This window comes from Vigna unguiculata, chromosome 5, assembly GCF_037176805.1.
Source record: "Vigna unguiculata cultivar grain cowpea cultivar isolate G323 ecotype 2 chromosome 5, ASM3717680v1, whole genome shotgun sequence".
Lineage (NCBI taxonomy): Eukaryota > Viridiplantae > Streptophyta > Magnoliopsida > Fabales > Fabaceae > Vigna > Vigna unguiculata.
In genome coordinates this window covers 25173614-25187915 of record NC_140796.1, presented here as the reverse complement: position 1 = coordinate 25187915, position 14302 = coordinate 25173614, and the positions used below count along the sequence as shown (strand labels likewise).

Below are 14302 nucleotides of genomic sequence, written 5' to 3'. Positions count from 1 at the left end.
AGTGGCACATATACATGTAGAAAAAATTTTCCTTGAATTGTTCTCGTCCATGGTATACACTTTTAACGACACTAACCCGCTCCAACGACCCAGTGTTCAAGGATGCATTCCTCTCAAACACACATATACACCAGAGCCATGAGTCTAGTAGTCGACACCACCTAAATAATGAAAATTGTTCGGTCATAGTTTGGGATACCCACTCGTACCTAGCTCTTCAAGGAAGGTCGGTCTTAACCACCTCTTTAGTTGGGTCCTCCTTGACATCCGGTACAATATCCACAACTGCTCATTCATCCCTAAAAGTAAACCCACTAGACGACTCATTTAAAGGACGATAATTTTGTGGCGCCTGGTTGCCAACTACATGACAAATGCATAAGATCATGTGGCAGAAGTAGTCAAGTATCCGGCCCCATTAGGTAAAGAAGAGATATGTTTACTAATAGACATATCCGTGGACAACAAGTATGTAGTCAATAAAATTTGTTCTGCTAGTATGATAACAAACCTACTCTAACTTAGGAAAAATTTAACTAAACATTTCCATAGAGTATTGGGCCTGTAAAGTAGGCCTAATTAAGCTCGGTTAGGCTTAACAAAGTTGGGTCAAAAGCACCTAAACCTAGTCAAGGTCCAACCCACAAGTTAACTAAGTAAAGGTATGATAGTGATTAATCCTCTATAAATAAAGATTGACCCCAATAATTAAAGGAACACAATTTATTAGTGTAGTAATATGAGATTTGACTTTGAGAGGTTTTGTTGACTTGAAAGTCTTTTCTGTTGGTAACCTTCCATGTTCCACCAAGTATCCGACAACGAAGATCTCTCATACAGGACCATGGAGTATCAATATGAGGAACCCAAAGATTGGGATAAGATAAGGTTTGAGTCCTAAAATAACTTAATATTGTCAATGTAGGAACAATCACCATCGATGATATATATTTGTATGAAATAAATTTTGTACTTCTAAGTTTGTATACCTAAATTTTGCATGCTTAAATTTTGTACTCTTAATTTTTGTTAAGGTCGAATTGGAATTCACATCATAATTCTAACTATCGAAATATATTTTTATACTTTATATTTTTATCGAATTATATATGATTCATCAACATTATTGTACGGCTCAATAACCAATAACATTAAAATTTAAAAAAATATAAAACTAAACATACAAAATTTTGGATTAAAGTTAAATCACAAATCATAATTTAACATCCACGTCAATTACTTAAATGTCATGTCACTCAGTTAACAGAAAAATTTAACTGTACGAACTCAATTGAACAAAAAGTTGTAGATTATTCGTATTTGAAGTTTATATCTATCTAGTATTATAAAATGGTTATTATTTTATGATCAAATACCATCTCATACAATTGAAAACTAATTATTTGTTAAAAAAGTAAAATTTAACCTCTCAACTTTATTAACTCTGACATATTTAAAAGTTATCAAGAACTTGGTACACACCATAGAATAAACAACATATGAAGAGTCCTTTTGTAGGTTAATTTCTCAAAACTATGTTCATCTCAGAGTACAATACACAGCCAAACTCGTTATTATAGATGAGTATTATTGTTATATAGTACAGGAGGTGGTCCAATTCTAATAAGAATATTTAGCACACGTAAGATTTTTTATTCTTCTTTAAATCATGATACTAGTCTATCTCCGACACAATTTGATATGACCAAAAAGAGGAAGACTTTGTTAGAATTATGAAGGTTGAACCCAATGACAATATACTTACTATGTGAAACCCAAAAGGAACGGAAAGTATCAAGTGAATGCAATATTACTTGGTAAATGATTATAGTGCAGTAGCAAATTCGGAAAGAAATAAATTTTGTTAGATTTTGAAAAATCCTATCTAATAATGAAATATTATGCTTTGTTTTTTTCTTTTTCTTTGCAGAAGTTTGTTATGTTTCTAAGAGACTATATATGTCATTTGTTTGACAACAAAAAGAGAATGGAAAATATCATTCTTCATCCTTTAAGTAAAACTAGTTTTTTATTACCATCACATGATGAGCCTCCAATTGTGAGATTGACGGAAGAAGGAGACTCTATGGACGAATAACTGAACCAATGCAGAAGATTTAATGATTCAGTGGTGGTAGAATTGATTGGTGAAGGTTGAACTCTAAAAAGGTTGGGCCAATCTTAGAGGAGGAACTCTCAAATACAAGATATGGAGTGATCTCAACAACATAATACTAACATTCAAAGGTGAGAATTACAAAGGGAGCTCTCCATTTATTTATAGGAGAGGAAAGCTCCAAACTTGGCCAAGCATTTTAAAGAGAAACCATATCAAATTAAGAGCATGTGCCTAACTTCGTTCCCATGATTTGCGAGGGAAATTTGGCCTAGCTATTAAAATTAGGCTTGAATGGATCCAATTTCAATAGTTAGGTGATTTTATGATCCAATTTGCTTAAGGTCGTCATTTAGTTTCTTACAATTATTTAAAACTTGGCCCAATACATGGCCAAATTTAAAACTATAGTAATGGACTATTAGAAATTCCATCAAATCTTTATGTCCTCCTTTAGAGTTGTCAAAGTGGATTATAACCCGCGAGCCAACCCGGCCCACCATAGGTTCGGGCCGGGTTGGGTTGAAAAAAAATGAAAAATTTCGGTACGGGTCAAAATTGGACCCGGCTCACTAAGAACCCGGCTCACCAACCCACCAATAAATTCTAAATAATATTAAATTATTATTGAAAACCTAAAACCCTAAACTAAATGCACTTCTCTCTAATTCTCGTTACTTGGTTCAAACAAGCAGCCGCATATGTTCTTCTCATCTTCTTCATTGTTGCTCCTAGGCTCCATAGTTCGTTCCTCCTTCGATCGTGACCGTGGTTCGTCACTTGCTTTCTTTTAGACAGGGTCCTTACCTGCTTCACTGACTTCACTAATTTGACATTATTGCTCCTCTAGGACTACTCGTTCACAACCAGGTTTGTTTCCATTACTGAGTATTTGTGAAGTGCTTCTGCTTTGTTCGATTCATTTTTTGTTTCGTAGTTCTATTTATTTCATTTCATGTTTTCTTTTAATAATTGATAAATGTCTAGAATTAAGTAATAAAACCCATTAAAAATAAAGCCATTCAACGGGAATTTTACCCTGCATACATCTTACTCTATTTTTAATTCTATTTTGTATGCATTATGACCTGCTTTATTTTTCTCAACATGTGGTTATTTATTGAAATAGTTTATGTTTGTGGTGATTATAGAACAAAATGAATTCTAAAACAGTAGATGATCACAAAGAGAGGGTTAAACTTGCAATGCGTAAATCTCATAGCCGAATTTGTTTGACATCTTATTGTTGGACTTCTATAAATCGATAAGGGTTTATTTGCTTGACTGCTCATTTTGTTGATGCTAGTTGGAAGTTGAATAGTAAGATTATTTCCTTTTGTAAAATGGAACCTCTACATACTAGTCATGATTTAACACAAAAAAATTTTGCTTTGTTGCTTGATTGGGGAATAGATAAGAAGGTTTTTTTTTATCAGATTAGACAATGCTAGTGCCAATGAGGTGTTACAAAAAACTTTATGTGAGAAATTGAAATTCTAAAATAGTTTAATATGCAATGGTGATTACTTTCATGTAAAGTGTAGTGCACATGTGTTGAATATTATTGTGCAAAAGGGATTAACGGTGACTTCTGATGCTTTGCATAAGATTAGAAAGAGTATCAAGTATGTGAGAGGATCAGAGGCAAGAAAAATTGCATTTAAATAATGTGTTATTCAAGTGAGGGGTATTGACACCAAAGTAGGATTAAGAATGGATGTTGCTACTAGATGGAATTCTACCTATCTTATGCTTGAAAGTGAAATTAGAATCGACGTGCCTTTGGATGCTTCGCTATCCATGATAGAAATTATGTTCATTGTCCATCAAGGATGAGTGGAAAAGGGCTAAAAAAATGTGATTTCTTGAAGCCATTTTATGTAATGACTAATTTGATTTCAGGTTCTTCTTATCCAACTTCTGATCGTTACCTCATGCAAGTTTGGAAAATTGAATGTTTGTTGCGGGAAAATGCAAATAGTGATGATTTGACGATTAAAGATATGTCATTGACTATGATGAACAAGTTTAGTAAGTATTGGGATCACATTGTGACATTCTTATTATTGGGGTTATTCTTGATCCACAGATGAAGTTTGAAACAATCTGATTTTGTTATTCAAAGATTAATCCTTCTACTTGTGAAGACAAGATTAAAGTCTTAAAGGATAACATATATAAGTTGTTTGAAGAATATGCCAAATTAAATCCAAATGAGCCAAACAGTTCAAGTTCTCAAGTTTCCCCTCCAACATAACTTGCTTCTTTTACGAATGATGAGCGAGTGATGAATGCATTTGATGTAAGTTTTTTATTCTAAAAAATTCTCCTTTAACACAACTTGCTTTATTTTATTTCTTACTTACGAATGACATTAATTTTTTCTCATATTGTCTTAGGAATATGTTGATTATTTGAGTCAACATGTAAATGACACTAGAAGGTCTAAACTTGATCTTTATTTAGATGAAGGCAATCTTGATCCAAAAATTTTTGATAAGTTGGATGTATTGAGCTATTGGAGGGATCGTCGAGATCGTTATCCAAACTTGTCTAAGATGGCTTGTGACGTGCTTAGCATTCCAATCACTACCGTTGCAAGTGAGTCTACCTTTAGTCTTGGTTCTCATGTGCTAACCAAATATCGTTCTTCCATTCTTACAAAAAATGTTGAGGCACTCATTTTAACTCAAAATTGGTTGCATGGTTTTGAACTAACAGGTAACGTTATTTTTTCTATTGTGGAATTAATTTAATTATTTATTACTTAATCTATGAATATTATTAGCTAACATTTTTTTTCTTGTAGATGGGGATAAAGAAGATGCTTCAAGAGATGAAAATGAAGTAGATTTATCGATTCAAGACTCTAATATTATAGTTGGATAAGTAACAAGAATGATTTGATGTTAGACAGAATTTTTATTTTTGTGATCTTTGTTTGTATTTGAAGTTGAACATTATTTTGGATGTAATGAAGTTTATTTAGATTTAAATTATTTGAACTATAATATAGTTCTTTTGGACTATAGAAAAAAATTGTATTTTTTTTAATTAAGTGAACCAGTGAGCCAACTCATTTAACCCACCAACCCATGGTGGGTCGGGCCGGGTTCGAATTATTTTGGCTCACTAATAAGTGAGTCGGGTTGGGTTGACTCACTAAGTGGCCAACCCATGGTGGGCCGGGCTGGGTTACTCGTTTTGATAGCTCTAGCCTCCTTGGCCCATGAGAAAAGAATTTAAAGCCCATTAGGCCCATTGTAGTCTTCATGCTCCATGTCTTATTGTATTCTTATGAGCATGCTTCTAGTGATTAGGCATTTGATTAGGCCTATAGTTGAGCCCAAGTCATCACATCATATCATAAATGAATAACAATTATGAATTGCTTTGTTTGACATGGAGGGAGAAACCCGAAGTTTGTATCAATGGATGCACATCAATTACCAACTTACATCTTGCTCCGCATTTCTCATATTTATGGAATTGCAATTTGACCCTTTAGATTTTAAAGATCATTAAGGCACACTCTTCAAACTAAGCCAAGAATCCACCTAATCATTGATGTAGGATTATCTTGTTCCTTTAAGAAGATTATTGAATATGGTGAAGATTGATTAAGAAAATCAAGAAAATCCCCACTGGACATTAAGATAGCAAGCTATCTAGATGTGAAGGTTCCTTTCCAAGGTTCTAGAGAAGAAAAGAATAGATTAATTTAAAACAAATAAGAGTGGATAACACATAAAAAGAGTAAAACCCAAGTCACACACACAAAGGAAGAAGAAAGCATAAATGGAAAGGAAAGGAATGAAAAAAATGTGAGAAGCACGCCACTACAAGGCTAGGCTAGAAGAAGCCATGGAAACCTTGAAGATGAGTGGATGTGTGCCGCCACTTGAATCAAGATTCAAGATAAGGCTTAAAAGAACTCCAATCCCTAAGGAGGAAGACTCTCACAATGGTTGATACACAAAGGTGTTTAATTTCTCTAAAATCTTTAACACCTCTACAAGTGTTAGAAGTCTCCTTAAATAGAAAAGCCTAGGGGCTTCTTAGAAAAGCAACAAACTAGATGCATTACAAAATAAACCTAGCATATTCTAGAAGGTAGGTCAACATATGGTGCACATGGATAGTTCTTGAAGGATTCTTGGCCATGCCATCTAGGTGGCAAAACTTCACGACCAAGGCTCCAAAAGGAGGCTCCTAGAAGTCTAGGTGTCCAAGGCATGTGGGTCGCCTCTCTCTAGATGCTTCTAGAAGGTCTTGCTCCTTCTCTTTCCTCCTTGATGTGCCAAGTGTCACCTATGTGGTCCTCCCCCTTTCTTATTCCTAGAAAATCAAATTAAGTGATATTAGCATGTTGGTTTAAGGTTAAACTAACCTTGAGTCAACAAATCAACCCTTAAGTCAAGTCAACAAATCAACTAAAAATAGTCAACCATAACCAACTTCAAGAAATTGAAACTAGAGAAATGAAAAATAAAAATAATGAGGATAATGCCTTCCCTTTTGTCATACTCCTAGTGATCCTCCTAGGGTTGGTCTCCTTTGAACTTGATGAGGTGGTCACATCTTCATCAATTGTGCTCATGGTTTACCAGCCCCTTTTTACCTAAGTTGTTTTATTTTCGATCTAAAGCCATAGATCCAACCTGAAGTTATTCCTTTCTAGAAAAACTTGCTTTCTAAAGCCATCAACCTTGCAATGTTGTAGGAGGAAAACATTTTTGTTGCACAACCTAAATTTATGTATGTTTCTATAGTGACCATGTCTCCGTTCAAAGTTATGTTGTCTGCAACTTCAAGAACAACAGGATCATTACCTACACCTATAAATATAGAGGGGTTATTTCCTACACCCATTGACTCTATGATATGCAAGCTTACTCCTGCTACTCTACAAACTCAAAGGGAGAAAGGACTTTGTTACTATTGTGATGAATGGTGTACATTGGGGCACTAGTATCAAAAGTAATTTCATATTTAATTGCATAACCTAAATTTTCTTTCGTTGATGATGAGCTTTCCAAGTTGTTGAACTATTTTGTGCGAAATAGAATATCAAAAGTTTTGGACCAACAAGTACAAACAACACAACCTTTCTTAGTGATGGTGGAAATTGTTAAGAGGACAAATATGATTCCTATTACCCAAATGTGGGGATTGAAATTGATTCATATTAATTTCATATACACTTATTTACCTTACCTCTTAGTGGTGCTAATTTATATTCGAGGATTCAATGGGTGAAATTTTAGGTTGGTGTTAAAAAAATTTTGATTCTTTCATTAGAAATTGCAAGGTGGTACAAATAAAAGGCGGTTAAGCCCAATCCTTCTAAAGAAACTACAACCCATTTCAGTTGAATACCTACAAAACAAGCCGTAGCATAAATATTTCACCTCCAAATTTTACCTGTAGCTTTCAAATCCTTTGACATGTTACCTTGCCCAGATTCCATTGCAACCTTATTAGACCAAGCCACCACTTATTTTTGCACACCTAACACCTTTGCCCTACAACAATCAACAAACCATCAAATACCATTGCTTCAAGGCATTAACCTTGTAAATGTAAGACCTTATAGTTATCTCTACTTCTAGAAGCAAGAAATGACAAAATTAATCAAAGAGATGTTGGATTTAGTTGTGATTCAAAAAAAGTAACAATGCTTTCTCTTCACTAGTTTTGTTGGTTCATAAAATAGACGAAAACTAGATATTTTTTGTTGACTACCATGCTCTAAATGAAATCATGAATATCACCAAATCAAAATGCATGTTGAGGATGTGCATAAAGTGTATTTTAGAACGTATGTGGGGCATTGCAATTTTATTGTTATTCCTTTTGAATTGTGTATCACCCTGCAACATTTTAAGACACCACAAAAAAATTGTTTAAACCATGCTTCTATTTGTTTGTTATTATGTTCTTTAACAACATTTTAATATATAGTAAATCCTTAGCTTACAATATTCTTCATTTAAAAGTTGTGTTTCATTGTATGATGACTAATTAGTTTTATCTAAAGAAGTCTAAATACACTTTTGCACAACCATTTATTGAGTACCTGGGCCATGCAATGTCTAGTAATGATGTGGTTCCTGCTCCTAAGAAAACTCAACCTATGATGGAATGGCTGCAAATTCATATGCAGGCATGCTTCAATTATGCTGCCTCTAACCAATTTACGAAAATAATTTGCCTTTAAATGGATGAATGAAGAATGAATAACTTTTAAACAATCAAAAGGTGAAATTATAAAAATTATAATCTTGAAGTTGCCAATTTTTGAAAAGGGCTTTGTTACTAATATTGATGCATTTTGTGTCGGTATGGGTGTAATACTCGAACAAGATGGTTTTCAGTAAGAAATTTTGCATCAGAATGTTAAAATCTTCATGTACAAAAACTCCATTCTATTACCAAGGCTACAAAGAACTAGCAAACTTACTTGCTTGGGAAGTAACCTCTCTAGATGTATTTATCAATCTCCCCCTAAGATAAAAAAACTCACAATTAGAAAGAACAATCTCTCACGCAAGAGAGTACAATCACGCTCACATGAAAAAATTCACAATGTGAAGCATATTGCAATCATTATCACTCTACACAAAATGAATTTGACTCTAAGCTTAGTAGTATTCTATAATACTGTTAGTAAGTCAAGATAGTTGTTTGTTATATAATTCTATTTTTAACAAAAACTAGTTCTTTATGTTGTGGTTTGTGTAAGTTTTGTATGGTTAAAAAATATTACCCACATTTTATCCTTATTATTGGTTGGGTATAACATGCATACATGCATAAAACCTACATTCAACTTTTGAGTTAAAGTGCCTACATAATATGCTGCCAATACTAATGTTATCTAGGCTATCTTTAAATCTTGTATAGAATATATGCATTTAGATTGTTTTGTTCAATCATTTTCATCATCTTATACTTGTTTAGATTATTATATTTACATCTTGCATTGCATAGTCATTTCATTCCATCATACATGAATCACATTCAAAGTTTGGGATAAAATCAATGGTATTGCATTTGTCATTATATTTCCAATTGTGGATTTCATATTTTCATGTATTCTTTTCAGTCACACTACTTTGCCCATTCTTCCTTTACATTGCATTCAAGTCCAAACCAATACATCTTCACAATATACATCTTAGTTATTGTAGAAAGTGAGTTAAATATTCATATTTTGCATTTAAGAATTGTCTTTTGCATTATTTGGAACTAGGAAAGTCAATGCATTGTATCATCATTCTAGGCTTAGTTGACTACCCTTTTTATTAGTAATTGTATTGTATTAGACATATCCATTGTATATATCTAATATCTTGCCAAATCTTAGTTTAGGACAATTATTTTATTGTAAAGTAACACATGCTTTTCATTTAGTTAACAATTCTTTTCCCCATTGTTTTCATCTTTAGCAAGGAATAAGAATACAAACTAAAAGCTTTACAAGTACCATTTTCTTGGATTGATCCTGTACCATACCAAGCCAACTCAAAAAAATAGTAATAAAACGATGCCTATATACCAAAGCATTCAAGTAATTAGCCTAGGTCGGGCTAACCTAAGCATAATCGGCCTAAACCGGTAACCTAAACATCTAGAGGAACAACCTGCCTAAGACAGCACATGAGCAACACAAACCGCCAAGGAAAGTAGTCGGCTTAGGCCGGCAACCCCAATATACTTAGCAAAATCAAAGCCCCCTAGTATTCAATGGGTCCACCTCAGGGCCTAGGTTAGGACCCAGGCCCACTTACAACCCAAACTAAGGCCCAAGCTAGGGCCCGGCCCATGGCATAATCAGATGTAATTAATACTCTATAAATACACGTAGATCCCAGTAATTAAAGGTACGCATTTATTACTCCATTAATCACCTGATTTGACCTTTGAGAGCTTTGATTCACTTGAGCTTCGGAGTCCCTTCTGTAGGTAACCCCTCTTGGGTCCAAGCCGACATGTACCAACCAGGAAGAGGCCAACTGAGGAGATAACGGACTACATGGGTAAGGTCGCTTGTGCCTAACTTATCTTGTTTGTTCTCTACAGGAACAGATCCCGAGTCATTTCCCTAACTACATTAGGGGGAGAAACTTGGACTTTTGTTGACCTCAAATGCGATTGAAAAAGGATTTCAACATGGTTATATTCTTGTGTTTAATGAGGTCTTTGACCTAGTTAACCTTTCTTATATCTAGTACTTATCGAAAAGTCTTGTCTAATCATCTTTAGTTATGCTAGATCATTATCTAACTTAATTCACTTATTTCATTATAGATTTTGTTATCATCCTTACTTAGTGTCAAACTCGTCTATGGGTTTTTCCAGCATCTAATTCTAACAATATACATGGATATTCCCTAGGGTTATAGAGCTTAAACAAAAGAATTAGTTTGCAAGTTGGATAAATTTATATATGGATTGGTACTAGCTTTTAGACAAGGGGGATACATAATCTCTTCAACCTTATTGTAACATGGTTTTACACAATCTTGAATTGATTACTCTCTATTGACTCTTGTTTTGCTTCTTCATCGGCCATTTTGTTGGTCTATGTGGATAACATCAGCCTAGTAGACCATGATTCCTCTTATGGTGATAAGGTACAATTACATTTATTCAAACTAGAGATTCTTAGTTCTCTCAAATATGTTTTAGGCTTCAAAATTTAAAAATCCAACAAGGGTGTATCTTTGAGCTAAAGAAAATATACTTTATCGTTTCTTGGTGATATTTGTATTTTCAGTGGCAAACCAACTACTTTACCGATGTATCCCAATTTAAAACTTAGCATCAATTATGGTGACCCTATTGAGGACCCCTCTTTGTAGAAGATTAATTAGAAAATCTAAGTACATGGAAATTTCAAGACCAGACATTAGTTTTGCAATTCACAAGCTTAGTCAGTACATGGAAGATCTACTAACTAAACATTTACTTACACTTCATCACCTATTACAATCTTAAAGTCTACTCTTGTTAAGGTCTTTTTTTGTCGGCCAACAAAAAACTTCATCTTTCATCTTATGACGATGCATATAGGGAAATTTGCTTTCATACCTAAAAATCAACCATTGGTTTTTGTGTTTTCCTTGGTCATTGTCTACTTTCATATAAGTCTGTCAAACAATGTACTTTGACAAGGTCTTCAACATAATAAAAATATCGTGTTTTAACTTTAGTAATTAGTGAAGTAGTTTGTGTTGGAAAAAACCCACACACACTAAAAGAATATGCAATGTAACTCATTGTGGTGTATTTCATTGATGGAGAATGAGCTATTATATAGCCAATTACAAACCAAATATTAAAAATGTAATTTGATATAATTCTGTCAAACTATGTACTTTGACAAGGTCTTCAACACAATAAAAATATCGTGTTTTAACTTTAGTAATCAATGAAGTAGTTTGTGTTGGAAAAAACTCACACACACTAAAAGAATATGCAATGTAACTCATTGTGGTGTATTTCATTGATGGAGAATGAGCTATTATATAGCCAATTACAAACCAAACTAAATCTTAATCTAATCTAATCTTATCTAATATGTCATATTATCAAACTAAATCTTAGATACTCCAACTAACTAAAATAACAACTAACTTAAATTTAATTCACCAAATATAAAATACCCTATCACTTTGTTAAATAAAAACAACTCCATAATCTAAAACCATCTAACAAAATTAAAGATTATCCAACAAAACTCCCTCATAATCTTAAATTTTTTCTTTTCTCATCCCAAACAATCTTCTATCTTTATAGACGACTTGCTTTTCTCTTTGACCAACTTGATATTCTCTTTGTCCGACTTGATCTTTGTTCAACTTGATCTTTTCTTTGACCGACTTCATCTTAACCTTGGTTGACTTACCCTTTGTTGGGTTCTTTATTGTCTTTGTGGCCGACTTGCCATTAATTGGGTTCCTCTAAATAGGTCGAGCTCTCTTTAAGAGATCGGACAATTCCCACGCCTTCTTCACACCGGACTCATCATCCATTCCAAGTTGACACTTCTCATCTTGCACCTCTTGTACAGCTCTTAGATCCTTCTCGGTATGCAACTGTTCTTGCAAACTCAACACTTCTTGTTCAAGATCCGAGCTATCCACATTGCACGAGCTATCTGAGCTACCGAGGTTCCCTACTAAGCTTTCTAATATGTTCGCTTGCTCCCCCAAACGATCTCGACACTCCACTTCCTCCACCAACTTAATCAAACAATTTAAAATTCCCACCGAGCTAACTAAGCTAACCTCATGCTCCACCGAGCTCTCCACATGCTCCATCAAGTTCTCCACATGTTCCACTAAGCTCTCCACATGCTTCACTAAGCTCTCTAAGTCCCTTCTCGGGCTGTCTGAGATCTCTACAGTCTTTGCCAAGCTTTCTGAGCTATCCGCATGTCTTGACGACCTCTCCATGCTAGTAGACTGATTTATGACACTTAACCTTCTTGTTGACTTCTCCACTTGTTTGTGCTCGTCCCTCGAGTTACATCTCATCATCAATAACAATGCTTCTTCGTCAACTTCTTCGGCAAGATCGCACTACTTTAATTTGCTTACTGGATTCTTTCTCCACCACACAATTCTGAAATGATCCCACGTTGTTCCGAACAAATGTTGCACCGCCTTCACTGTGCACACGTTTCAAACACCTTTTCTGTAGGATGCTCAACTCCAATTTGTACATCCGATTTTTCTTCTTTTCTACCCGGGTTGCTAGCCGATCGTGCTTGTCCTTCAAGTACAGTACCTGGTTCTTTATAAGAATCGAGTTTCCTTTCTCCACTATCTAACCTATGCTCCAAACATTACTCTTCAGCTTAGGAACATAGTAGACATCCCTGATTTCTCCAACACGTCCATCCTTCTGCATGTGTCAGATTGTTCCACACCCTTTTATCACCATTTTGGAATCATCTCCACATGACACTACTCCGGCCTCCATCTGGGTGAGTTCGCTGAAGAAACTCTCATCTCCACACATGTGATTGCTCGCTCCTATGTCCAGATACCAGATCGAGTTTAAACAACCTAGACTAAGCTCGTCACCTGATCTCCTTTCCTTCACACGGCCTGAACGCCACTCAGCATCCAATTTACCGCTCTTGAGTTCAGCATCTGAGTTTTTCATCATCATTAAAATCCATATCTCCTCCTCTTCGTCTTCCTCTGTGAAAAGATTTTTCTCTTTTTTTTTCAGATTGACAATATTTTGCTATATGGCCGACCTTGCCACAGTTGTAGCAGCTTGTCGATTTGCATTCTCTTGCATAATGACTGTACTTGCCACACCTGAAGCATTCCACTTATGACTTGGACCAATCTCCTTGGCATCTTTCTTGACCAGGACCATGCCAATTCTACTGCCTGGTTTGATATGTGCTCTCTTCAACATCACCTCAGCCACGTCCTCGGCCACCTCATCTTCTGCCACCTCGTTCTTTGCCTCTAGGACCTCGACTTTGAGTATTCTGAGTTTCATCCAAATCAAGTTGCGCCTGTAGTGCTTGATCATGCGGTTCGTGCTTTTTCCCTCTCCTTTGTTCATAGGCCTCTAGTGACTCAGCAAGTTCTTCCATTGAGAGAACTAACAGGTCCTTCAACTCCTCGATGGTGCATACAATGCTCTCGAAATCATTTGTTAATGATCTCAAGATTTTCTCCACAACCCAGCTTGTTGGCATTGGCTATCCATTCCTACCGAGTTGGTTGGCCACCTTCTCTACCTGAGTTATGTACTCGGTATCTGCTCTTTATCTTCCATCTTCAGCCCTTCAAACTCTCCTCTAAGAACTTGAAGTCAGACTTGTCTGACCTGATCGTTCCCTCTGTATGCAACCTCCAGAATATCCCATGCTTCCTTTAAAGATGCAACATTTTCAATCTTTTCGAAGCCTGACTCGTCCACAACATTGTACAAAAAATACAAAGTTGACTTGTCTTGCACTTGCGTCTTCTTTAACGCGATAATCTGGGCCACCATCTGATTTGTATCATCCGTAGGTTCTTCGTACCCGGTCTCCATTATATCCCAAATATCTTGGGTTCCCAGAAGAGTTTTCATCTACAAACACCAATTATCATAATTTGTTTTTTTCGTCAATTGCGGCATCGTCATACCATTCACAAGTTTAGCCAT

At 35.2% G+C, this 14302-nt stretch overlaps 2 pseudogenes; one reads left to right on the top strand and one right to left on the bottom strand.

Annotated features, from left to right (window-relative positions):
• The first annotated feature begins 3833 nt into the window (after positions 1-3833).
• Positions 3834-5005, top strand: LOC146886277 (zinc finger BED domain-containing protein DAYSLEEPER-like; annotated as a pseudogene).
• An 8034-nt stretch (positions 5006-13039) lies between these two features.
• Positions 13040-14302, bottom strand: LOC146886276 (uncharacterized; annotated as a pseudogene).